The 27,780-nt window shown below is 36.0% G+C and overlaps 1 protein-coding gene across 1 annotated transcript in view; it reads right to left on the bottom strand.

The window, feature by feature from the left end:
• The window catches only part of LOC138706707 (neuroligin-4, X-linked-like), a 638,906-nt gene that overhangs the window by 60,404 nt on the left and 550,722 nt on the right, over window positions 1–27,780 (bottom strand). The gene's annotated exons all lie outside the window — the stretch shown is intronic.

Genomic DNA, 27,780 nt, shown 5'->3' with positions numbered 1-27,780 from the left:
GTCTCGTGACGAGAATATTGTACGAAATGGAAATAATAATTGGAAATTTATCCTTTGAAGAGGTGGAAAAATTCAAATATCTGGGATCAACAGTAACAAATATAAATGATACACGGGAGGAAATTAAACACAGAATAAATATGGGAAATGCGTGTTATTATTCGGTTGAGAAGCTTTTATCATCCAGTCTTCTGTCAAAAAATCTGAAAGTTAGAATTTATAAAACAGTTATATTACCGGTTGTTCTTTATGGTTGTGAAACTTGGACTCTCACTTTGAGAGAGGAACATAGGTTAAGGGTGTTTGAGAATAAGGTGCTTCGGAAAATATTTTGGCTGGGAGGGATGAAGTTACAGGAGAATGGAGAAAGTTACACAACATAGAGCTGCACGCATTGTATTCTTCACCTGACATAATTAGGAACATTAAATCCAGACGTTTGAGATGGGCAGGGCATTTAGCACGTATGGACGAATCTAGAAATGCATATAGAGTGTTAGTTAGGAGGCCGGAGGGAAAAAGACCTTTGGGGAGGCCGACACGTAGATGGGAGGATAATATTAAAATGGATTTGAGGGAGGTGGGATATGATGATAGAGAATGGATTAATCTTGCTCAGGATAGGGACCTATGGCGGGCTTATGTGACAGCGGCAATGAACCTCCGGGTTCCTTAAAAGCAAGTAAGTAAGTAAGTAAGTAAGTAAGTAAGTAAGTAAGTAAGTAAGTAAGTAAGTAAGTAAGTAAGTAAGTAAGTAAGTAAGTAAGTGTATCCCAAATATTTGAAGCTGTTCATCTGCTATACTGCCTTTTTTGGAATTCACACATTGACCTTTTTTATTTTTCTACCGATAACCATGTTCTTCGTCTTATTTGCATTTTTCTTCACCCCATACACTTCACAGCTGTCATTTACCTCCAGTAGCATATCCCTTAGTATCATTATCATCAGTAAATCTTTAGGACTTTATTCTTCTTTAGGGTGTAATTGATGTTTTGTTATTTGAAGTGTTGTATCAGTGAAGAAGTTTGTTGTGTCAGTGAAGTGTGTTTGTATCAGTGAAGTTTTATAGTTTATAGTGGCAGTGCGAAATATTTGAAATATGGGAAATGCCTGTTATTATTCGGTTGAGAAGCTTTTAACAGCTAGTTTGCTGTCAAAAAATCTGAAAGTTAGACTTTATAAAACAGTTATATTACCGGTTGTTCTGTATGGTTGTGAAACTTGGACTCTCACTTTGAGAGAGGAACATAGGTTAAGAGTGTTTGAGAATAAGGTGCTTAGGAAAATATTTGGGGCTAATAGGGATGAAGTTACAGGAGAATGGAGAAAGTTACACAACACAGAACTGCACGCATTGTATTCTTCACCTGACATAATTAGGAACATTAAATCCAGACGTTTGAGATGGGCAGGGCATGTAGCACGTATGGGCGAATCCAGAAATGCATATAGAGTGTTAGTTGGGAGGCCGGAGGGAAAAAGACCTTTAGGGAGGCCGAGACATAGATGGGAAGATAATATTAAAATTGATTTGAGGGAGGTGGGATATGATGATAGAGAAGGGATTAATCTTGCTCAGGATAGGGACGAATGGCGGGCTTATGTGAGGGCGGTAATGAACCTCCGGGTTCCTTAAAAGCCAGTAAGTAAGTAAGTGCAAAGTATTTGAACAGTGAAATGTTTCTGAAGTGTCCTAGTTCCAGTGCAGTGAGTGAAGAGCGAAATGAGTGTAGTGCTGAAAAGTACTTGTGCCAGGTATGGACATATCATAATATATACTTGTGGGTTTAAGTTTGAACTTAGGGTTAAGATATAAATTAGATTTACCTTACTTTAAATGTTATTTTAGGCGATCGTGCTTCAACTGGTTGAATTGTTTATGCCTTAAATTTAATTAAATTGTTTTGTATTATAATATAGCTCAACTTATGAATGATCGTTTGCGTTTGTAAATTTAATAATCTGATTGGCTATGTATTGTATACTTTTAGTAGAGCCATCGATGTAGCTCAGTCGGCAGACTCGCTGGGCTGCTGTTCCGGAGCTGCGTTCGGGCTTGGGTTGGATCCCCCTTTGGACTTTGGTTTCTTCGGAGGTTTTCCACAGCCATGGGACTGAAGCCGGATGGTCTATGGCGAGTCCTTGGCATCAACACCTTTGATTTGATTACCGCCTTTGATTTGATTACCTGGTTGGGTTTTTCCGAGGTTTCCCCCACCGAAAAGGCAAATGCCGGGTAATATTTTGGCGAATCCTCGGACCTCATCTCATCTCACTACATCTCGCCAAAATGTAAAAAAAATTGTACAACATTGTAAAAATTGTAGAAAATTACTAAATTGTAAAACTATAAAAATTTGTAAAAATTGTAATTGCAATATTGTAATTGTAATATTGTAAAATGTTGACATGTTCCACATCTTAAATCTTCATTGCTCATGTAAGATCTATGGAATAAAATAAATGAATGAATGAATGAATGAATGAATGAATGAATGAATGAATTTAATTTAGGATGTTCCTTGTTAATATATTATTATTGTTATCATCATTATTATTATTATTATTATTATTATTATTATTATTATTATTATTATTCTTGACAGAAATCTGTTTAAGTCATTAAATTAACAGAAATCTGCGAGACGTACCAAATCTTAACACTGTTTAGGAATTGAGAGCATCACACCGTTGCTAGGCGACGACAGTCAACAAGTAATCTCATTACGTTCAACATGTGTTCCCTAAGACAACATTTGTTTGCTTCCTAATAAACCTTGTTGAGATCCTACAGAGTCTGTGCCCTGTATTAGTGGAACCACACGTATGCTTAACAAGCTCAGGTTACTGATATAGCTGTAATACTGATCAATCTAAGTACGGATACAATAAGCGGCTTTCTAGTATGTATTGTATATTATACTTGTATACAGTAGCCTATGTCATTGTCATAAGAAATCTATGTATAAAAACTAGAGCTGTCTATTTAACCGAAACTGTTAACCGATGAATTTTAAAATCCGACTAACCGATCAAATATATCTTAGGGCCGTATTCATAAACGAGACTTTGGAGGAAGACTTCCCAAACTCGACTTTCGTAGTAAAGTTTAACTTTGTTAAGGGAAGACTCCACTGAAAATCATGAAAATTTTTCCACATTTTTTTTAGCTATTTCACTTATTCAGAATTTATATTTTCATACCCCAAATAGATTCAGCTCAATTCTGATTACAAATACTCTTATGTTTACTCTTTTTAAATTAAGGCTGGAAGGGGGCGTGGAATTTAAAGAGCTGTCAAAATTGTTTTTCATCGAAGAATTCTTTTTTAATTTACATAAATATTCATTTTATTTTCAAATCTATTTTTCTGTGTTCATTTTTGTTGATTCAACACCAACTTTCTTATGCCAAATATTAATCTATCTGTAAGTATTCATAAGTTAGGTGCATGTTTCTATGCATTTATTTTGTGAGAAATGCTGCTAGTTCATTTTATTAATATTTTTCTTAATGCTGCTAGTTTATTTTATTAATGTTTTTTCTTAAGAAAAATATTAATAAAATAAACTAGCAGCATTTCTCACAAAATAAATGCATATAAACATGCAGCTACCTCATAAATACTTGCAGTAAAAATTTCATCCAGATTGATTAATATTTGGCATAAGAAAGTTGGTGTTGAATCAACAAAAATGAACACAGAAAAATTGATTTGAAAATAAAATGAATGTTTATGTAAATTAATATTCTCCTCCGCTATACATTCGTCTAGTAACTTCAGGGAGCCAACAAAAAGTTACTAGATTTGTAAACAGAAACTTTAAAAAAGAATTCTTCGATGAAAAACAATTTTGACAGCTCTTTAAATTCCACGTCCCCTTCCAGCCTTAATTTAAAAAGTGTAAACATACGAGTATTTGTAATCAGAATTGAGCTGAATCCATTTGGGGTATGAAAATATAAATTCTGAATAAGTGAAATAGCTAAAAAAATTTGGAAAAATTTTCATGATTTTCAGTGGAGTCTTCCCTTAAAAGTCCTATTCATAGACAATACTTCTGAGACTTTGACTTTGGCTTTGGTAAGTCGAGATTTGAAGATCTTGTTCTAATGTTGGCAATCAAAATCACTGCCTTCTAAAAGAATTAAATTAATAAATAGTTGAAATAGAGTAGGAATTGCAACAATCAAAGCCATCTTTTGAGTCGCAAATCAATATTGGTACATGTTAAGCAATTGTTAACCGTTCTTGCAGCTTTACATAAGAATAATATTATTCGAGGGCTTATTGTGAAACTAACGTAAGTACAAAAATTGACATTTCTAGGTCTTTATACCAATCGATAATAATTTGTTCTTCTACCTGGCCACAAAAAATCGTAACTCAGTCTTGTATATAACACAATTCATAACTACAAAACATGATGGTATAGTTTATCTGAAACAGTATTGCCTGTTAAGAATTTTGTTGTGAATAAAACATCTATTATAGTTATGTTAGTTTCACATTAAGCCCTGAAATTATTTCATCGTAAAATAATTTTGTTGTGAAGATATGGAAGATAAGATTCCACCAATGACAGACAATGAAAGAGACATTTTCTGTATGTGTGCAGAAATTACTTACAAATTATCTGAAATCAATTATGAAGGCCATAACTCGGAAATAAAGCATTTCCGGACACATGTTGTAATGAACTATTTTGATTGTCTACATGTGGGAAATACATACCTGAAATTATGCCCCGTATTTTTGGAACACCCTGTATAAATAAATGATATCCTGAATGGATTAGTGGTTACTTTTAGAAAATGCTTCGATGGACATAACCTCTTAAAATACAAAAACAAATCAGGATGAATCTGCCAATATAATATACATACGTGGTACAGTCATTAAGTTCTGACACTGACGCCTGAAGGGTAGGCACCCACAAGAATCTGGATGTCTCAGAAGATGCCGCGTGATACGGCGTACACTTAAACAGATCGACATCCTCCCTCAATATAGTCGCCGTTGGCCGCTATGCACGTCTGCCAACGTTGGTGTAGCTGCTGGAAGCACCGCTGAAAGATGTTGGCAGGAAGATGCCGTACGGCTTCTCTTGTGGCAGTCATGACCTTTTCGGCCGCATAAAAATTACGCCCTCGTAGGATTGATTTCATGAGGGGAAAGAGAAAAAAAATCGCATGGTGCGAGATCAGGTGAGTACGGAGGGTGTGGCAAAACAGCGACCTGTTGCCTTGAAAGTTCCTCTTGGACAAGGATGGAGCGATGTGCAGGGGCGTTGTCGTGTAGCAACAGCCAATTCTTCCTATGCCAAAGCTCAGGACGCTTACGACGAATTGAATTGCGTAAACGGCCAAGAATCTCTTTGTAGAGGATCTTGTCTACAGTTGCACCTTGTGGGATGAATTCTATGTGAACAATTTCATTTGAATAAAAAAAACTGTTAAAGCATCACCTTGCCTTTTGACCTGTCTTGTTGCGGATTTTTCTGTCGTGGAAATAATGGCGTTTTCCAGGTGAGCGGATTGTCGCTTCAGTTGCGGATCGTAAAGGAAACACCATGTTTCGTCTCCAGTTATGATCGGTTATAGCAGTTTCGCCTAATTTCTGACAGAACGTGACGTTTGCCCGTTGCTCAAACTGCAACATACTCGAGTTCCGACGCGCGCATTCAAATCACCGTCACAACAAAGACTGTAGTTCTGCTTACAGTGCATGCACTCAACTGTCTCTTGTTGGGTCGAGAGACTAACTGACAAGGTATCATACCATGGCGCCACCTATGCGCTATAGTGCACCTTAACGCCACTATGCGCTCAGTATTAGAACTTAATGACTGTACCACGTAGTTTGCTCAATGTTTCAGGAAACGCATAAGCCATGAATAAACAAATGAAGTTCTTTTTAAGTAACATATGCATTGGAGGTGGGATTGATGCTACTCTCACAAAGTGAAATCTAATTTTTATTACAATTTTTCTCGGGTGTAGGTTACGAATAAAAACGTTCACGTTAAAATAGACTGGCAGATCCATGCTAGGAACGCATTTTCAGTGTATTTTCGTAAAAAATTGATACAGATAGTTTTCTTCCTGGCAGCTTCACTGTTCTTTCTCATACTCTGTACACCGAGGAAATTAACTTGAATTTTACGTGCTTATGTTGATTTTATTTACACAAAACGGTTTGCAAGGGATGGTTCTGAGAGTCTGAAATTAACGTGGCATTGAGCTTGTTTTTCAATTAAGTATGCGGTTCTAGCCAAGTGTTTTCTCGGTCCAACTTTTAATTTAATTTAAATTGAATTTCAATTGTGTATCTCGAATTACTTTTTTCTCGCTCGATTCGTAGTCATAATGTACATTGACTTGATTTCAACTCATACAAGCACATGCTTGTGTTCCTTTTCTGTTTTTTTTTTACCGTCTATTTTATTTGTATTTATATTTTCACGTGGGTGACTTTCTCCCTATATTCATACTTCGCAGCAAAAAGCTTGATTCTCCCGTGTCTTTATGATACGAGTTGTGTGTAGAGGAAGTTTGCAATATAAAGTCTGCGGTATTTATAGCACTTCGTGGAAACGACATAGGGAGAAAGCAATTTTGAACTCTATTTGAACCAGAAATACGAAAAGTCATAGAAGTAGCTTACAAATTTGCCACAGTGGAAAAAAATATATTATATTCTTATTTGAGGACCTCGCCGTTCTCTAGTTGTAGATTCCATGACTTTGTGTAGTCATCACGTGAATACATTAATAGAGAAAAATTCGTTTCGACACTGGAAATCGAACCCGGGTCACCTCAGCTTGGCGCGCTGAGTGACCTTAACCAACTGAGCTATGCCGGGATCCGATGCACAACGAACTCTCCTCATTCCTTTTCAACAACGGCCTAATACCTGCATCTCCCAGTGTATTTCAGTCAACCTCTCTCAGTCAGTCAGTCAGTCAGTCAGTCAGTCAGTCAGTCAGTCAGTCAGTCAGTCAGTCAGTCAGTCAGTCAGTCAGTCAGTCAGTCAGTCAGTCAGTCAGTCAGTCAGTCAGCCAGCCAATAATCATTCAGTCAATAAATAAATAAATAAATAAATAAATAAATAAATAAATAAATAAATAAATAAATCAATCAATCAATCAATCAATCAATCAATCAATCAATCATTGAGTAAGCCAAACAGTCAGTCAATCAATAAAACAAACTCATCAATAAATAAATAAAAAAATAAATAAATAAATAAATAAATAAATAAATAAATAAATAAATAAATAAATCAATGAATCAATGATTCAATGAATGAATGAATGAATGAATCAATCAATCAATCAATGAGTCAGCAAAACAGTCACTCAATAAATCAATCTCATCAATAAATAAATAAATAAATAAATAAATAAATAAATAAATAAATAAATAAATCAATGAATCAATGATTCAATGAATGAATGAATGAATGAATCAATCAATCAATCAATCAATGAGTCAGCAAAACAGTCACTCAATAAATCAATCTCATCAATAAATAAATAAATAAATTAATTAATCAATGAGTCAATGAATGAATTAATGAATAAATAAATAAATAAATAAATCAATCAATCAATCATCGATAGATCGATCGATCGATCAATCAATCAATCAATCAATCTTTCAGTCATTCAGTCAATCAAACAATCAATCATTCAGTCAGTTAATCAACCAGTCATTCACTAACATAATCAGTGATTCAGTCAATCAATCAGTTATTCAATCAATCAATCAATCAATCAATCAATCAATCAATCAATCAATCAATCAATCAATCCATCAATTCATCAATCAGTCAAGTCCACACCTGTGGAGTAACGGTCAGCGCGTCTGGCTGCGAAACCAGGTGGCCCGGGTTCGAATCCCGGTCGGGGCAAGTTACCTGGTTGAGGTTTTTTCCGGGGTTTTCCCTCAACCTAATACGAGCAAATGCTGGGTAACTTTCGGTTCTGGACCCCGGACTCATTTCACCGGCATTATCACCTTCATTTCATTCAGATGCTAAATAACCTAGATGTTGATACAGCGTCGTAAAATAACCCAATAAAATAAAAATCAATCAGTCAATCAATCAGTCAGTCAGTCAGTCAGTCAATAAATCAGTCAATCAATCATGTAATCAGTCAATTAGTCATTCAGTCAGTCAATCAATCATTTAGTCAGTCAATTAGCATTCATTCAATCACAGTCAATCATTCAGTCATTTAAACAATCAGTCAATAATAAGACAATCAGTCAAATCGATCAATCATTCACTCAGTCAATCTGGTATCTAATCAGTCAGATACTCAGACAATCAATCAATGAATCAGTCATTTAATCAGTCTTTCAGTTTACAAGTCTTTTCGACATTTTGTTAAGCCAATTACTCGTTAGATAAAATTAGTAAGCGAGTTAGTCAGGCCATCACGAAATCAGATAATTGGTCGATTGGTCACTCACCGAATGAGATCAGTTACAATATTATTATTTACTGTGTTAAGTTAATATCTAGAACGGTTTATATTATATTCTACTCATAAAATATTACTAGTGGTATAATAAGTTCATTATTTGGCAGATTAACACCAGGAAGTCTAAAGGAGGATAGCAATGGCAAAGGAAGATTTTAATAGAAAAAGGAGCATTTTCTGCGGACATCTGAAAAAAAAAACTAAGGAAGAAGCTAGTGAAGTTCTTTATGTCGAGTGTGACACTATATGGGGCAGAAACATGGATATTACGACGAAGTGAAGAGAAGCGACTAGAAGCATTTGAAATGTGGATATGGAGAAGAATGGAACGTGTGAAATGGACAGACAGAATGAGAAATGAAACTGTTTTTGAAAGAGTGGGGTGGAGAAAGAATGATGCTGAAACTGATCAGGAAGAGGAAAATGAATTGGTTGGGTCATTGGCTGAGAAGAAACTGCCTACTGAAGGATGCAATGGGAGGAATGATGAACGGGAGAAGAGTTCGGGGCAGAAGAAGATATCTAATGATAGGAAATAGGAAAGATTGGAGAAAGGTGGGTTTGTAGTGAAAGACCTACCCTTGGGCAGAATATTATAAATGGATGGACGTTATATTAATTCTATGCAACATTTTAGCATAATTTCTGTCGTATTTCGCAAGTTATGTCAGGAAGAAATAATAATCGAGCATTTGTCGGAATTCTATCGGTAGCAGGGTTGCGGTCTTGCGGAATACTGATCCAATTAGTTTTGAAGAATCGGGTATTCTGAGGTAGAATTGATAGCATTACTCAGAGGAAAAACGTGAATGCATATATGCAAAAATCGAAGTTTTTTTTTTAATTAAGGTTTACAGGTTATATAAAAACAACGAAATATCTTTATAGGATACACAAATAGGGCTCGAAATTGGTTATGAGTGCTATCGTTGGTATGAATGATAATTTGGACATATTAATGTGTAATGGATTAAAGATATACTACCGCAGCTAGAAGTTTCAGACGTAGGTTCAATAATTATTAATATTGATAGAATGACATAAGCATAGAAAAAATTGAAGTAATCCTATTGGAGAAAAAAAAAATGGGAGTATAAGGGTACAGTACATCAGTTATTCATAGATTTCAAAAAGGCGTATGACTCGATTAAGAGAGAAGTTTTATATAATATTCTTATTGAATTTGGTATTCCCAAGAAACTAGTTCGATTAATTAAAATGTGTTTTAGTGAAACTTACAGCACAGTCCGTATAGGCCAGTTTGCGTCAGATGCTTCTCCAATTCACTGCGGGCTAAAGCAGAGAGATGCACTATCACCTTTACTTTTTAACTTCGCTCTAGAATATGCCATTAGGAAAGTTCAGGATAACAGGCAGGGTTTGGAATTGAACGGGTTACATCAGCTTCTTGTCTATGCGGATGACGTGAATATGTTAGAAGAAAATCCACAAACGATTATGGAAAACGCGGAAATTCTAGTTGAAGCAAGTAAAGAGATAGGGTTGGAAGTAAATCCCGAAAAGACAAAGTATATGATTATGTCTCGTGACCAGAATATTGTACGAAATGGAACTATAAAAGTTGGAGATTTATACTTCGAAGAGGTGGAAAAATTCAAATATCTTGGAGCAACAGTAACAAATATAAATGCCACTCGGGAGGAAATTAAACGCAGAATAAATATGGGAAATGCCTGTTATTATTCGGTTGACAAGCTTTTGTCATCTAGTCTGCTGTCAAAAATCTGAAAGTTAGAATTTATAAAACAGTTATATTACCGGTTGTTCTGTATGGCTGTGAAACTTGGAATCTCACTTTGAGAGAAGAACAGCGATTGAGGGTTTTTGAGAATAAGGTTCTTAGGAAAATATTTGGGGCTAAAAGGGATGAAGTTACAGGAGAATGGAGAAAATTACACAACGCAGAGTTGCACGCATTGTATTCTTCACCTGATATAATTAGGAACATTAAATCAAGACGTTTGAGATGGGCAGGGCATGTAGCACGTATGGACGAATCCAGAAATGCATATAGAGTGTTAGTTGGGAGGCCGGAGGGGAAAAGACCTTTGGGGAGGCCGAGACGTTTATGGGAAGATAATATTAAAATTGATTTGAGGGAGGTGGGATATGATTGTAGAGACTGGATTAATCTTGCTCAGGATAGGGACCGATGACTTATGTAAGGACGGCAATGAACCTCCGGGTTCCTTAAAAGCCAGTAAGTAAGTAAGTAAGTAAGTAAGTAAGTAAGTAAGTAAGTAAGTAAGTAAGTAAGTAAGTAAGTAAGTAAGTAAGTAATCCTGCACAAATTTATGTTATTACTTGAAAAATGTAAGCATAGCAACTGGACTATAAATTCAAAGTGTAATAAAGTTAATTTGAACATTACATCTAATTACAGAGCTGATAAAGGTAAAAAGGTAAAGATATCCCCGTCACACGCCATGAAGGCACTTGAAGGGCATGGAGGTAGAGTCCCATGCTTTCCATGACCTCGGCACTGGAATGGGGTGGTGTGGTCGGCACCACGCTCTGACCGCCTTTTACCGCCAGGAAAGACCCGGTACTCAATTTTATAGGGGCCGTTCTGGAAGTTTGGCAACGAGATAAATTCCGTCACCTCTTGGGATCGAATCCCGAATCTTCCAGTCCGTAGCCAGATGCTCTACCAACTGAGCTACTCGGCTGCCCAATTACATAGGTGATACTAAAAATAAAATAAAGCCATTCTAGCAAGTAAAATTACATAATTGAACACTTTTGTGAAGACCCAAAACATAATATATATTATCAATTTAAAAAGCTAACGTTGATATTGTAATTTCTAATTAAATCTATAGGTATTTTCTAATAATCGCACATTAATTTTGCTTTCCCTATAGAAACTCTCAATGTAGTACAATCACTCAGGTATCTTATGGAACTTTACGAGTTCTACTGTAGAAACATCGTAGGTATTTCAAAAAAGTCTCCAAGTGTTAAGGCTCATTCACAATGAAAATTAAACATAACGTAAGCGTTAACTTAAGAATATAAACGTTACGGTAAAATCAAGAAGTCATACCATCATTCACGATGGGAACATAAACATAACAGCAAACATACTTGGTAACCATGGAAACATAACAACGACGCCATTTCCTCATATTCTGTCGTATACTTCAGCGCTCCACGATTGTGTTCTGTTTGCAAATCACGTAAGCATAAGCATGAAAGTTTGGAGTTTGCAAACTTTCATGTTAACGTCTTACGGTAATGTTTATGTCAATGCTTATGTGAATCATTGTGAATGATCCCATTTGGTAGCCTGGGCTCAAACTTCTGTGTTTATGTTACGGTTATGTTTAATTTTCATTGTGAATGGGCCTTTAGTTTCTTTAATGAAAACTTTTTACGCTTAGGACGAGAATCGAATCTGAGATGTCATGATTTTTAATGAGGACTACTAACGGCTATACCACGAAGCCGTATATTACAGGATCTGCTTATTATATCGTAATTTTTAATAGCACTGATAGATAACATCGCCTGTTGTTTATGCAATTAGCGGAAAAATTCCTATATCTAAGGTTGCACTGTTTTCTATGAATGATAGTCAGCCATTCCGGAGAAACTGAGAATTCCAATGGAATTTTTTTTTCAGAAATATTTGTTTATTATTAATGTAAGAAACAAATAAGAGTCTAAAATTAAATATTCTAAGGTTTTATTTTCTAAAGGAAAATATTTTACAAGTTTTTTGTGCATTAACTCTAAGTGGTCTTGGCTGGGTAATTGGTACTGTTTTGTTTTTTTAAAGTTTGCAGCACTTATTCATAGAGAGATCAGCTGTTAATGTATATTTCTCAAAGAGATGCTGTTGAAGAAATATTTTGAGAGCCTGTACTGTTAATTTCAGAGCTCCAGGATCAAGGAACTTTTTACTCTGTACTACATTCTTTCTGTCATTTATTTTCAGTACTTTGGGTTAATATCAATTATTCATCTTACAGTTCAAGTGAATATTTTTACTTAGAAATATTACAGTTGTTTTGAAACTGAAAAAAATGAAGGACATTATCTCATCTGTAACATCCGTGACAAAATTTGTATAACATCTTTGACATGAAAGAAACAGTTATAAAATATTTAACGATTATATTTTTTTGAACTAATTGGATGCCATGAGATTTGCATAGCTTTCAAATGGACGCTATGAGAATGAATCTCTTTTTGCGTGAGGCAGAGACCTGAGTTTTACATTTTTTGTTAATAAGGTGAGAAGTGTGTTCACAAATCTTGTAACATCCGCGACGGAACCTTTTCTTTATTTTCTGCAATAATATCAAATACCTTACTATAATAATACCGGACAGCTGTATACTAGCAGCATTGGTGTGAGTGCGAAAAATCGCCGATCTGACATCTAGCGAAGAGGGATGGAATTACGTCCACATATACAAATATTAACATAGCGAGATTCGGACTATTGTTTAAAACGTGAGTTACTAATGTGGAATAATATATGAAACACTTAAGAGATGTTGAGTAGTATTTAATGTAAAATTATTACCTTATATCAAAGCTGCATATTATGAGAATATTGCATACTTCATATTATTTTCCGTAAATTGTTACATATTTTTTCTTTGCTTTAGTGAGACAAAATCAGTTCTGACATTAGGAATGAATTTACAATAATGCTTTATATATCCATTGCTGACAACTGCAAAAATAAAAATGATAGTATTCTGATGCTTGTAATAATTAGTAAAGGCATGTGGACAACAATAAAACTTACTAATGTGGAATTATATATGAAACACTTAAGAAATGTTGAATAGTATTTAATATAAAATTATTATCTTATATCAAAGCTGCATATTATGACAAATATCTTGCATACTTCATATTACTTTCCGTAATTAATTGTTACATATTTTCTCTTTGGTTTACCGAGACAAAATCAATCTGATATTAGGAATGAATTTACAGTAATGTTATATATACGCATAGCTGACAACTGCAAAGATAAAATTGATAGTAATCTGATGCTTGTAATAATTAATAAAGGCATGTGGACAACAATAAAACTTAATTTGATAAAACCTTAAAATCCAATACATTTTAACTTCTATTCATTTATTAGGTCTAAATAAAAAAACTAATTTGTATTTTTCTATCAACACAAAGACGAAGGAATTAGGCCTACTAAAGAATGTTGTTGACTTACGTTTTATGAACTGTCGGAAATCGAAAATACGATTTGGAGCAATTTGTAATGCTATAATTGTCACAATTATAAACAGCACATATACACCCTGACATTTTAACACAGCACTAATTAATAAAACTATTAACTAACCCAGCAACAATATACATTGCAGTTGATTACAGCTTGTTTCGCGAGTATCTCCACACCGGCAAGTAGGTAGCAGCACCAGCGTCGTTCGCACGCAAAACTGCTAGCTGTCCAGAATTATTATAGTAAGATATTTGATAATAATACATTTTTATTCAACAACTATTTTTCTCTGATCTTCTAAATGAATTCCAATAATAAAAGTTGGCAAAAGTCATTTCATTTTTAATACAATATAGAGTTTGAAAATAGTAAAAATGTAACATTCATGACTACTGGAATGGCTGTCAAGGAAAACTACCGTAGGTACTATAACTTATTTCGTATTCTACGGCAATCTACCGTAGCTTTACAAAGCTAATCTATACTAATAATAAATCTGTAGCCGAAATTTTTCTGGTAATTTTCGATTTTCCAAAAATAATTGGTCCTAACATATATAATTGATCACCCTGAAACCGAAAATCGCTTTTTTGAAATTTTTGTCTGTCTGTCTATCTGTATGTTTGTTACCTTTTCACGCGATAATGGCTGAACGGATTTCGATGAAAATTGGAATATAAATTAAGTTCGTTGTAACTTAGATTTTAAGCTATATGGAATTCAAAATACATTATTTAAAAGGGGGGTTATAAGGGGGCCTGAATTTAAATAAATCGAAATATCTCGCTTATTATTGCTATTTGTGAAAAATGTTACATAACAAAAGTTTCTTTAAAAATAATTTCAGATAAGTTCTATTCCTTGAAAAATTTTGATAGGACTGATATTTAATGAGATAGATGAATTTTAAAATTAAAATAACTGCCATCTAAGGCCGCGTAATGAATTAAAAAACAAATGACTTCGTCTATAAGGGGCCTTGGACAGCAACAATCGAAAGCTATGAAAGATAGCCTACAGAGAATGTTTCTGTGTTTGTATGAAGTAATATCGGAAGCTAAATTAACCGATTTGTATAATTAATTATTAATTCACCATTGGAAAGTGTAGTTTCTCTAGATGGACATAATGCTGTAATGTTATTACAGTAACGTCTGAGTGAATCGAGGACAGGTAAGATTAAAATAGCTTCTTAAACACAGAAAACTTGATAGGCTATTCTGTATATTCGTTTCCTGTATTTCCTAAAATAATTTTTATGGCCGATTGAGTGGTCTCTGGATCAAAATGATCGCATTTTAATTATGCAAATACAATTTAAATTAAGTAACATAATAAACGATTTATCCTTATATCAAACACGAATGTTCCCTGGATCAAATGTCCTATTTTAATTATGTAATTACTTTATATTTATTTCTAACGGGTGCAGCGGAGCGCACGGGTACGGCTAGTCGATAATAAACATGAAATCGTCAAATTTATGCTTGTAAAAGTACAAGTTATATCCAGAAGCCTTCGGATAATGAGGAAAAAAAGAAGGTAGAAGAAATACAAAGCCTGGAGAAGCCGACGGCCTTTTATTTGCGTAATGCACGGCCACCTGAATAAAATTAGGAGTTATGTTTCAACCCGTGCTGTGCGGGTGGCTTTCAAAGTCGGATTTACTGCGCGTCATAAATCGGGCCTTATGTTTAACCAGATAGCCGCAACATCCCACACCGGCGCTCGACTCCATAAAAATGACACAATTTTATTAACAGCTTTACCAAACATCGTTAGTGTTTTTTTTTTTGGACAAACAAAACCAAACCGCAGCGCGGAAAGCTGGTTTCCATTGCGTGTTAAAAATCAACAATAAACGAGACAGTTGAAGGTTTTGCTGCTCGGCTAATCTCGTTTCACGGGAAGAAAGCTTTCGTGATCTCTTCTACAAGCCGGAGGAAGGTTTTCATAGAGAACCGACGCTGGAGTTTATTAATCAAAATTATTACCTTGAATTTGTGACTAAATTTAGTTTGTAATTCCATAAGGAAGTGTCTGTTAGCGATAAGACTTAAAATGCTTTTGAAAATTATGTAGAATTAAGGCGCAATTTATAACGAGAAGTGATGTTGATTTAGGGTCGTTATTCATAGACGAGACTTTGGACGTAAGTTGACTTTGGAAAGTACAAAGTCACCATTTTTCTATTCACAGTCGACACTTTGAGGAAAGTAAACTTCAATCTTGACTTTATTTTCGAAGTCGCCGAAAATCTAGACTTTGACTTTGACTTTCGTTCGTGGACATAAGGAAGATGGCTGATATTTGGAAAATTGTTGAATTTGCCGAGAATATCGAAGATATCCAAGAGATTATTAAAACTTCTCATGTTCCTTAGCGTGTTATTATAAATTATAAATTCAAATCAAAGTACAGATTTGATAAACAGACAATATTAAATATCCTCGTCATGTTTCAACTTTCATTGATGAATAATCAAAAAGGATTATCTGTTCCTCCAATAAATAATACAATTTATTTCTTCGCGATTTTACGCTAAAGGTACCGGTAAGGAGTGATAGCTTAATATAGATTTTGACTATATAATTCTATAAAGGATAAGTTATACAGTTGGATATGCAGTTAATTTATAATCCTGCTGTCGTCATAATGTTTTCTGCACATTGATTTCAGATAATTTTTAAGTAGTTTCAGCTGACATGCAGGAAATAACTCTGCCAACTTACAGCAGGATAATATGTCTCTTTCGTAGTCTGTCATTGGTGGCATCTTCTTATCATCTATATCTTCAGAATAAAATTATTTTACAGTGAAATAATTTGAGAGCTTAATGTGAAACTAGTGTCACTACAATCAATGTTTTATTCACAACAAAATTCTTTATTTCAGATGAAGTCTACCATGATGTTTTGTAGTTACGAATTGTGTTTTAAACAAGACTGTTCAAACAGAGTTACGATTTTTTGTGGCAAAGTAGAAGAACAAATTATTATCGATTGGTGTAAAGATCTAAAAATGTCAATTTTTGTACTTACGTTATTTTCGCACTAAGCCCTTCTTGTGTAAAGCTGCAAGAACGGTTAACAATCGCTTAACATGTACCGATGTTCAATTGTTCTATTGATTTGTGACTCAAAAGATGGCTTTGATTGTGGCAATGCCAACTCTATTTCAATTGTCTATTAATTTAATTCGTTTAGAAGGCAGTGATTGTGATTGCCAACATTACAACAAGATCGTCAAATCTCGACTTACCAAAGTCAAAGTCAAAGTCTCAGAAGTATTGTCTATGAATAGGACTTTTAACAAAGTTAAACTTTACTACGAAGGTCGACTTTGGGAAGTCTTCATCCAAAGTCTCGTTTATGAATACGGCCCATAGAGAACCGACGCTGGGGTTTATTACCTTGAATTTGTGACTAAATGTTTGTTATTCCATAAGGAAATGTCTGTTAGCGATAAGACTTAAAATGCTTTTGAAAATTATATAGAATTATGCGCAATTTATAACGAGACATGATGTTGATTTAGGGCCGTATTCATAAACGAGACTTTGGATGAAGACTTTCCAAAGTCGACTTTCGTAGTAAAGTTTAACTTTGTTGAAAGTCCTATTCATAGGCAATACTTCTGAGACTTTGACTTCGCTAAGTCAAGATTTGACGATCTTCTTCTAATGTTGGCAATCACAATCACTGCCTTCTAAACGATTTAAATTAATATATAGTTGAAATAGCCATCTTTTGAGTAAAAAATCAATGAAACATTGAAAATTGAACATCGGTACGTGTTAAGAAATTGTTAACCGTTCTTGCAGCTTTACATAAAATAGTTATTTATGGTACTTGTGAGGTAAGTGCATCTTTATTGCGCGAGTGGAAAGATTTAAGCACGAGGCGTCAGCAAAATCCTGCCATATTGTCCATCACATGGTTCACAGATGAAGCATGGTTCCATTTATCCGGTTATGTGACGACCGAATAATTTCCAGGAATCTGTGGCCACCGAGATCTCCGGATTTGACAACGCCGGACAACATTTGCTATAGACGTAAATAATCTCCCAAAATTCCTCTACATTTTAGGTGTAATAAGTTGTCGCTAGCACAATTCATTTTGAAACAATTAATGAAAGAAATGTGTCAGTTCTATATAAATCACTCTGTATATATATATATATATATATATATATATATATATATATAAATATAAATTATTATTATCCATACCCAAACGTTTCAGACTGTATTTGTTATCTTTTCTTACAAGCCAAAGACGCAGCGCAATTTGTTCATCAATGTTGACCTGGAAATGTCTGCAGCAGCGGATTCTGACACAGATATTCAAGAGGCGTGACGTCACAGTTCTTAAATAAATGTTTAGTGTATACAGCAGGCCTCGACGTGAGGGAAGAGGCCTGAAATGTGATAAAGGGATTTTCATTAATTATGCACAAGACAAGCAAACTCGCTATATCCTAGCAAGACACGCCCAGACAGACTTGCTTGTAACAGACTCTGGCGTTTCCTAAATCAATTCCCATAAACCTATAGAATACGTTATGCTGGGCATTCCGTCCTAAAGGGGCTTCACTGTCGACAATTACTGCAGATTGCTGAGCGTGCTTTGGAACCAGACACCTAGTAGGTGCGCTGTAAATAAACAGCCGCATGCAAGGGGTGGGTATTCAGAGGAGTCGTGGATCAATACCCGAAAGAGAGCAATGAAGACAGGAAGTAAGTAAGGTAGAGGAAAGGAAATTAAGTGAAAAAAAGAAAGAAAAAGAAAGAGAGAATATGAAAGAAGGAGGTAAAGGGAGGAAGGAAAACAAAAAGAAGTTCACCGCTGTTAGCATATCTGACCGTGAAACGAGCGGGGCTGGGTTGAAATCCTTGTTGAGTCGAGTTACCTGATTGGGGTTTTTTCCTTCAACCAATTTAAGCAGAATTACGGAGTAATTTTCGGCGTTGGACCTCGGACTCATTTCGCCATTCATTAAGGGGGGGGCGACGGGTGAAATTTTGCTTATTTTCAGAAAAAAAAGTCGCTTTTTTGTTTTCTTGTAAATAAATAATCAGCATTCTCTTATTTATTTGTTTATTTATTTATTTATTTATTTATGTCTATAACAGGGAAAAGTCCCAATTACAATAGACAGTACAGATTTGTTTAAAAAACACAGAATTGCATACAACATGAAAAAAGAGATAAAAAAGAGACAAATGCAAGATACAAGTGTAATAATTACTTACTTACTGGCTTTTAAGGAACCCGTAGGTTCATTGCCGCCCTCACATAAGCCCGCCATTGGTCCCTATCCTGAGCAAGATTAATCCAGTCTCTACCATCATATCCTACCTCCCTCAAATCCATTTTAATATTATCTTCCCATCTACGTCTCGACCTCCCCAAAGGTTTTTTTCCCTCCGGCCTTCCAACTAACACTCTATATGCAATAATAGTGTAATAATTTCAAATTAAAAATTAAAAATGAAAAAAAAACAAATAGATACTACCTAAATAAAAGACACAGATTAGATATAAATGAAAAATACCAAATAAAATAAATTAAAAAGAGTTAAGTATAGATTATCATAGCCAAAATTGTAAAATGTAGCTATAATTGGCAAATTACGGAGTAAATATAACACTATGTTAATAAATTCAGTATACAATAGGTATTATATGAGTAGGACTAATAGGCTTAATTTATTTAAGAAATTCACCACTACAGAACACGTGTTCCAACCAGCATGATACCTGACTACAACTACAACCAACATGCAACTACAATCCAACATATCATGAAACCATTGCTGTATATAACTTTTTCTTGTACATACTGTACTATAACGAGAAATCTAAATCCTGTTTATTTGATAGATGATTGTAAGTTCGAAGTATTAATAAAAGTGGATACATTTTATGAGATTGTGTTTTTGATGCCTGTAAATAAAAGAGAGATCGCTTTCTCAAATTTGATTTACCAATATGAATTAGCTGTAGAAGATCAGGGTTGTCTATTAAGCGATTTATAGTTTTGAACAAATACATTTGTTGTGCTCTTATCCTGCGACTACTGAGAGATGGTACATTAAATTCAACCAGCATGGATTCATAAGATTGGAATATGCTGTAACATGAATGTTTTTTCATATATAGGAGTTTTAGGATTTTATTCTGTACTCTCTCTAGAATGACCGAGTGCGAGTGATAGTGAGGGTTCCAAATTATAGATGCGTACTCTAATTTACTTCGTATTAAACTATTATATATTTTTAAGGCAGTTTCAACATTCCTGAAATCTTTCGAGTTTCTGTAGATGAAACCTACCCGTTTGAAGGCTCTATTCGCAATTGTTTTTATATGTGTTATGTGTTTATATGTTTTATTTATATGTTGAGCAAGTTTCAATGCTCTGCGACGCTCGAAAGCACAAAAATTACGCAATATATAAATGGCTGCACCCTTGAACTACAATTCCATGCAAATTTTACAAGCTGTTTTCTCACACTTTTTTTTTCAGCACATTTCGTCAGGTTCGAAGTGTAAAAGCTCTTACAATTTTGATGCTAGGGACATGAAATTTTTACTGCATCTTCTATAAAATATGGTTAACAAATTATAATATCAAATTTTTCATATGTTATTTATTCTCTAAATAAAAAATAAAAATTTTCATAACAATAGGTACTAGAAAATTAAAAGAAAAAATAACTTTTGACAAAATATTTTTGTCTCTATTATAAGCATATACTATTACTAAAAATATGGACCTACTTAGTGCTTTTCTAGGTACATCAAAGATACTGTAATTTTTTTATAGATCATATACTTAATATTTGTACGAGAGATATATTTTGAACATAAGCCAATTTGATAAAGGATGAGTCGAACAGAGAAAAATTCTCTCCGGCACCGGGATTTGAACCCGGGTTTTCAGCTCCACGTGCTGACGCTCTATTCACTAAGCCACACCTGATTCCCATCCCGATGTCGGATCAAATCCTCTCAGTTTAAGTTCCAACTCTTGGGTTCCCTCTAGTGGCCTACCCTCATGCACTGCGTCATAGATGTATGACAGTGGCACAATGTCCACACATGTGCAGAGGTGCACTCGTTATGAGTGACTAAGTGGCCGGGATCCGACGGAATAAGCGACGTCTTAAATCACTAAGTAATTACTTTTTCGCATATAATATTTCTCTGTTCCACTCATCCTTCATCATATGATGACGCAGAATTTTTGCACTGAAATATCATGTGTACTTCGGTACATCGTAATAATATATAATATGCAAAAAATAATCACTTCGTGATTTAAGACGGTGCTTATTCCGTCGGATCCCGGCCACTTAGTCACTCATAACGAGTGCACCTCTGCACATGTGTGGACATTGTGCCACTGTCATACATCTGTAACGCAGTGCATGAGGGTAGGCCAATAGAGGGAACCCAAGAGGTGGGACTTAAACTGAGAGGATTCAATCCGGCATCAGAATTGGAATCCGGTGTGATTTAGTGGATAGAGCGTCAGCATGTAGAGCTGAAAACCCGGGTTCAAATTCCGGTGCCGGAGAGAATTTTTCTCCGTTCCACTCAACCTTCATCATTACGTTCCACTCAACCTTCATCATTACGTTCCACTCAACCTTCATCATTACGTTCCACTCAACCTTCATCATTACGTTCCACTCAACCTTCATCATTACGTTCCACTCAATCTTCATCATTACGTTCCACTCAACCTTCATCATTACGTTCCACTCAACCTTCATCATTACGTTCCACTCAACCTTCATCATTACGTTCCACTCAACCTTCATCATTACGTTCCACTCAACCTTCATCATTACGTTCCACTCAATCTTCATCATTACGTTCCACTCAACCTTCATCATTACGTTCCACTCAACCTTCATCATTACGTTCCACTCAACCTTCATCATTACGTTCCACTCAATCTTCATCATTACGTTCCACTCAACCTTCATCATTACGTTCCACTCAACCTTCATCATTACGTTCCACTCAACCTTCATCATTACGTTCCACTCAATCTTCATCATTACGTTCCACTCAACCTTCATCATTACGTTCCACTCAACCTTCATCATTACGTTCCACTCAACCTTCATCATTACGTTCCACTCAACCTTCATCATTACGTTCCACTCAACCTTCATCATTACGTTCCACTCAATCTTCATCATTACGTTCCACTCAACCTTCATCATTACGTTCCACTCAACCTTCATCATTACGTTCCACTCAACCTTCATAATTACGTTCCACTCAACCTTCATCATTACGTTCCACTCAACCTTCATCATTACGTTCCACTCAACCTTCATCATTACGTTCCACTCAACCTTCATCATATGATGACGCAGAATTTCTGCACTGGAATATCATACGCACTTCGGGATATAGTAATAATATATAAGCCAATTTATTTAGAAAAAGGGCATAACTCAGATAATGTTTGGTGACATGAATGAAATTATGGTTTATTTAACGACGCTCGCAACTGCAGGGGGTTATATCAGCGTCGCCGGTGTGCCGGAATTTTGTCCCGCAGCAGTTCTTTTACATGCCAGTAAATCTACTGACATGAGCCTGTCGCATTTAAACATACTTAAATGTCATCGACCTGGGCCGGGATCGAACCTGCAACCTCGAACATAGAAGACCAGCGCTATACCGGCTACGCTACCGAGGCCGACGACATTCATGGAGATTTATAATATGTATATATATATCATATGTGGAATAGGTGTGCCAAAAATGAACCAACTAGCTTAAAAAACTATAGACGTTAGAAATTTCACTCATCTCCTCCCTTAACACAACCCGGGTTAAGTTCACAAGAGTGCGACCGTTCGGCGACAAATGTCATTTACAGAACAGAGTGCTGAGCACAATAAGCCTCAAGCTGTTGTGCAAGTATTCGGGGCACTCCTCCGTGAAAGGAAAAAAAAGAGAAAGTATATAGAGGAAAAAGGAAATACAAAGAAAAGAGGAAAAAGAAAAAACGAAAGAAGAAATGACACAAAAACATCGAAAGAAAAAATAAATATGATAAGGAGCGAAAACTGAGAAAGAAAGAATATAACATTGGAAAGAGAGGAAAGAAAACAAAGAATTCAAGTAACTGAATTGAAGAAAAAATAAAATACAATGAAAATAAAACAGGAAAGAAAAATAAAACTAAATAAGAGGGAAAGAAAAGGAAATATACCTAGAAGTATCAGTATATAATCACAGTCCAGTATATACAGTCGCGAAGCTCAATACGTAGTAAATATGCAAACATTAGGTAGTTGCTCACCACTAGGATCGCTAATATCGCCTCATTACAGGCAATGCAAAATAGTACCGTCACAGTCTATTGTTTCTAGCACCCTCAAAACTCAACCTTCGTGACTATATATAGTAGACTGTGATATAATGATGTAATGTTTTGCAATCTATGATTATGTCTCGTGACGGGAATATTGTACGAAATGGAAATATAAATATTGGAGATTTATCCTTCGAAGAGGTGGAAAAATTCAAATATCTTGGAGCAACAGTAACAAATATAAATGACACTCGGGAGGAAATTAAACGCAGAATAAATATGGGAAATGCGTGTTATTATTCGGTTGAAAAGCTCTTATCATCCAGTCTGCTGTCCAAAAATCTGAAAGTTAGAATTTATAAAACAATTATATTACCGGTTCTTCTATATGGCTGTGAAACTTGGACTCTCACTCTGAGAGAGGAACATAGGTTAAGGGTGTTTGAGAATAAGGTGCTTAGGAAAATATTTGGGGCTAAGCGGGATGAAGTTACAGGAGAATGGAGAAAGTTACACAACACAGAACTGCACGCATTGTATTCTTCACCTGACATAATTAGGAACTTGAAATCCAGACGCTTGAGATGGGCAGGGCATGTAGCACGTATGGGCGAATCCAGAAATGCATATAGAGTGTTAGTTGGGAGACCGGAGGGAAAAAGACCTTTAGGGAGGCCGAGACGTAGATGGGAGGATAATATTAAAATGGATTTGAGGGAGGTGGGGTATGATGATAGAGACTGGATTAATCTTGCACAGGATAGGGACCGATGGCGGGCTTATGTGAGGGCGGCAATGAACCTTCGGGTTTCTTAAAAACCATTTGTAAGTAAGTAAGTGTTTTGCAATCACTTTCAAAACAAGCTAGAATCGGTTGCTTGGGTAACGTGTAACGTCAGATAAGTTTCGACTGATTAACATGGACACTTGAGGATGCAATGTGTACTGCAAGACGGCGTGCAGAGATGCTGACATCTGCCGTCACCTTCAACTTGTGGCAATAGGTGTGACGGTAAATCGATTAAGTACAACATATAAATAATTCAAGAGAACGAAGAAGGAAGTGGAAAAGTAGAATGGGAAGGCCAGGGCTTCAGCTAGCTGGCTAGGTTCAAAGCCGGGCACTGCACCTAGAGACAGTGGTGGCTCGGATTCCCACAAAGTCCATTCTATATCTAGCTAGTTCTTTTGCTACTAATGTTACCCTCCTGTTCTATATAGACTTGTGACATTCCAAGTACCAAATCTGATAACTAGAGCCCGGATGTTTGGCAAAAAGCCTTTTTTACTGGGTGGAAGTAAATCATTATTTGCATAGATATAAATGTGATTTGGAGTAAATCAAAGTGATAGGGCCAATTTTTATTTTGCCTATTTTGTCTTTTTAAGGTGTTTATTACTAATGTTCTGATGTTCACAGTTCGAAACTTGAATCTAATCTGACCGATTTTGCACCTCTGCCCACTAGAGGTATGCTATTATGTACTCGGCCTTGGAATTTCCCCGGTTTAACTTTTACAAAAATGCTGGAGGAAGGGTTGAAGACCATTATACTGTAATCTTTCTTGTATTTACCATTTGGTCATCATCAGTCTACTCCCTTTTACAAAAGAAAACACTTTATCTTCCTATTCTTATAATAACCTCTTTTAAAGGGGTCGAAACTAATTCTTCCTTTATCCCTCACTGCGTACACTATTCTCTTTAACATGTTTCAAGCTGTCCAGGAAGCTGAACGAATCCTTTGTCTTTCAATGCACTTAAGGAGTAGAAGGTTTGAGATTTTGTTCTGAACATATTCTTGGAAGTTCTGGTCTATGTGTTAACAAGGGAACCCTTTCTGATCGAGGATCTACGGTATTCATTATTAAGGACCGGATTTTATGTAATATCAAGGTGTGAAATATGTACATATTTATGTAAGAAAAATAAGCTGAATATGTACCAAAATATGTAAAATAATTAAAACATTTAATATAAATATCTGGCAGGTATAGGATAGGTAAGACTCTCCAGTTGTGATTTCACAGAGCACCCGACTTTTTTTACCGCACACTTGACATATTACTATTTTTCTATCTGTAGTGAAAGCTTCATCCATCGCAATCCATAATTTTATTTTTGTCGTTAGGATTGAAGATACTGGGGCCATTTTAGTTAGTTAACAGCAGTAGATAAACTCACTTCCACTTTATAATGTAAGTACTAAAACTAGAGAACTGAGTGCAATGAATGACACAACAGTACTGCAAGCACTGTTTCGCTTTACTGGATTACGAGAAAATAAGAGGACATATGGGACACATGTAAGAAACAAAGTACCTACTAAAACCTCAAACTATAGGTATTTACAAACTTTTGTTTGAAAAGTGACATTCCTGTCTCATTCAGAAGGGTAGGATTATTCCAGCCGAGAACCATACTTTCCAATTGCTCGGAAAATCCCATTTCCGTATAGGTCTACTAAATTTAAAATAAAGAGGTTAAGCAATATTCTGAAAAGCTATTTATTTTATTTTTTCAACATCTTTCCAGTTTGTTCCTTTACTTCAGCTTCTTTTCAAAAGTCGGCTACTTTATTGCGGCTCATGTCAGACTTGACACGGGTTTTCCCTGGAAGGATTAGGAAGAGGGTGGTTAAGGTTGCAAATTGCATGGGAACGGCTTGTTAAGACGTGTGCAGAACAATTACAGTTCGAGACAAATCATGTCGTCCTCGTCCCACTCCACCGTATGAAAGCAACGCGTCTTTCTGAGTGATTTTTACAATACAAGGTAATTGTATGAGAAAGGATGCCTTTTGTTCACTCATATTTACAGTGGGTGGTATGCGATGAGTGCCTCTATTACTTTCTGGAACTAAGGACGTTATGTTTCGTCCCGAAATGAATCCTTTCTTGGGTAGGTAAAAAGGCTTTTTAAATCTGTGTATTTCAAACTGTAAACTTCCCCAGCTGAAGTTTTCCCCCCTTTTAGAGAAGTAAAAATGAATAAAACCCCTAAATATGTAGATTTATGTAATATCAAGCCATAATATGTAATGTGGGGTAAATATGTAAAAATATTGTGACAGCGACGTGAGATTCGAACTCACGACCAGCGTCCCGCAAGAGAGAAGATCGCGCGGAGCACTTTGGGATGGCGCGCGGGCTTCACGGGGAAAGGGGAAAGGGGCCTACACGCGAGGGGAGGCTGCACGCGCGGCTGCTACTTAACGCAGTGAATGTGGAACGACCTTCCCGACTATTCCAGAAATCCGTCGAAGTGGAAGACTCGCGAATTTTCGAGGCTACGTCGCTGTGGTTATAAATTACGATCGCGAAGGAACGACAGCAGAGTTTTCAGTTATTCAGTCAGTGAGTAAGCCAGAGCAAGCAAGCCAGACTTGTGTGCCGGAGTTCGACTCGAGTGTGCGTCCGCATCTGCGTCAGCATCCGAAGGCCTGAGTTCGAGTGCAGTGGACCGCAGTTGGAGGGACCTGAGTTCGAGTGCAGTGGACCGCAGTTGGAGGGACCCGAGTTCGAGTACGGTGAACTGTCTCTGAAGGTCTGTGGTTCGAGATACTGTGAACTCGAGTGACTGAGATAGAAGAACTGTGAACTGAGAACTGATAGTTCTGATTTGTAAATAGTGCTTTGTAAATATTAGTTAAGATTAACAGTTCATTGTTGTTCATAATAGTCCAAGTAAATTGTCATTGTCGTCGGTGGAGTGCTATAACGAATACTGTGTTAAGTGAAAATCCAATTGTTGACGAGAGCGTTTAAGGCGAATTGTAGAAAGGAATTATTGTTGTGGCGAATAAATTACATTGTTGTTACTAATAAAATTCACAATATGTAGTATCAACTTTTAATATATTAATGGTAATTACAAGATTCGCAAAGATTTATTATTTATGTACGGTTAGGATGAAAGGAATATAATATGTAATTACATAAAAATCCGGTCCCTAGTTATGATACTACGAAGAACTGTTGCAATAGCGAAAGTAACCACAAAAATAACATTCAAAGCAGCCACTATATAGTCCGCGTCACCGTTTTTGGCGTGTGAAGTAAGTAATGGGAACGTTAAGTGCGAGTGTTTTACATTTTCCGCAGTCAGTCTGAAAACTGTGTTTCAGAAATGGCCGATGTGACATGTATAGGAAGTGGTACCATTCTCAGCTGCGTCCACACCTGTGGAGTAACGGTCAGCGCGTCTGGTCTGGCCGCGAAACCAGGTGGCCCGGGTTCGAATCCCGGTCGGGGCAAGTTACCTGGTTGAGGTTTTTCCGGGGTTTTCCCTCAACCCAATACGAGCAAATGCTGGGTAACTTTCGGTGCTGGACCCCGGACTCATTTCACCGGCATTATCACCTTCATTTCATTCAGACGCTAAATAACATAGATGTTGATATAGCGTCGTAAAATAACCCAATAAAATAAAAAATAAATTCTCAGCTGCACTAGCAATATGCTCACAAACGAGTGCTATATATCTACGACACACGCCAAAAACGCTGGGGCCAACTGTAACAACAGGGAATCCTACGGCATCAGCAACACCTAGCACAATAATTTTATTACATAAGATCTTTACTCTTTCGAATTCTGCACACCTCAACACCAAATTACCTTTCGTCTCGTTTCTCTTATCTATAATCTAACCACGACGTAAATACCAGATCACTTATCTGTGGCACGCTAAATAAACCTCTTCATAGA

The sequence above is a fragment of the Periplaneta americana genome, chromosome 9, assembly GCF_040183065.1.
Source record: "Periplaneta americana isolate PAMFEO1 chromosome 9, P.americana_PAMFEO1_priV1, whole genome shotgun sequence".
Classification (NCBI taxonomy): Eukaryota; Metazoa; Arthropoda; class Insecta; order Blattodea; family Blattidae; genus Periplaneta; species Periplaneta americana.
This window is presented reverse-complemented; position numbering and strand designations above follow the sequence as displayed.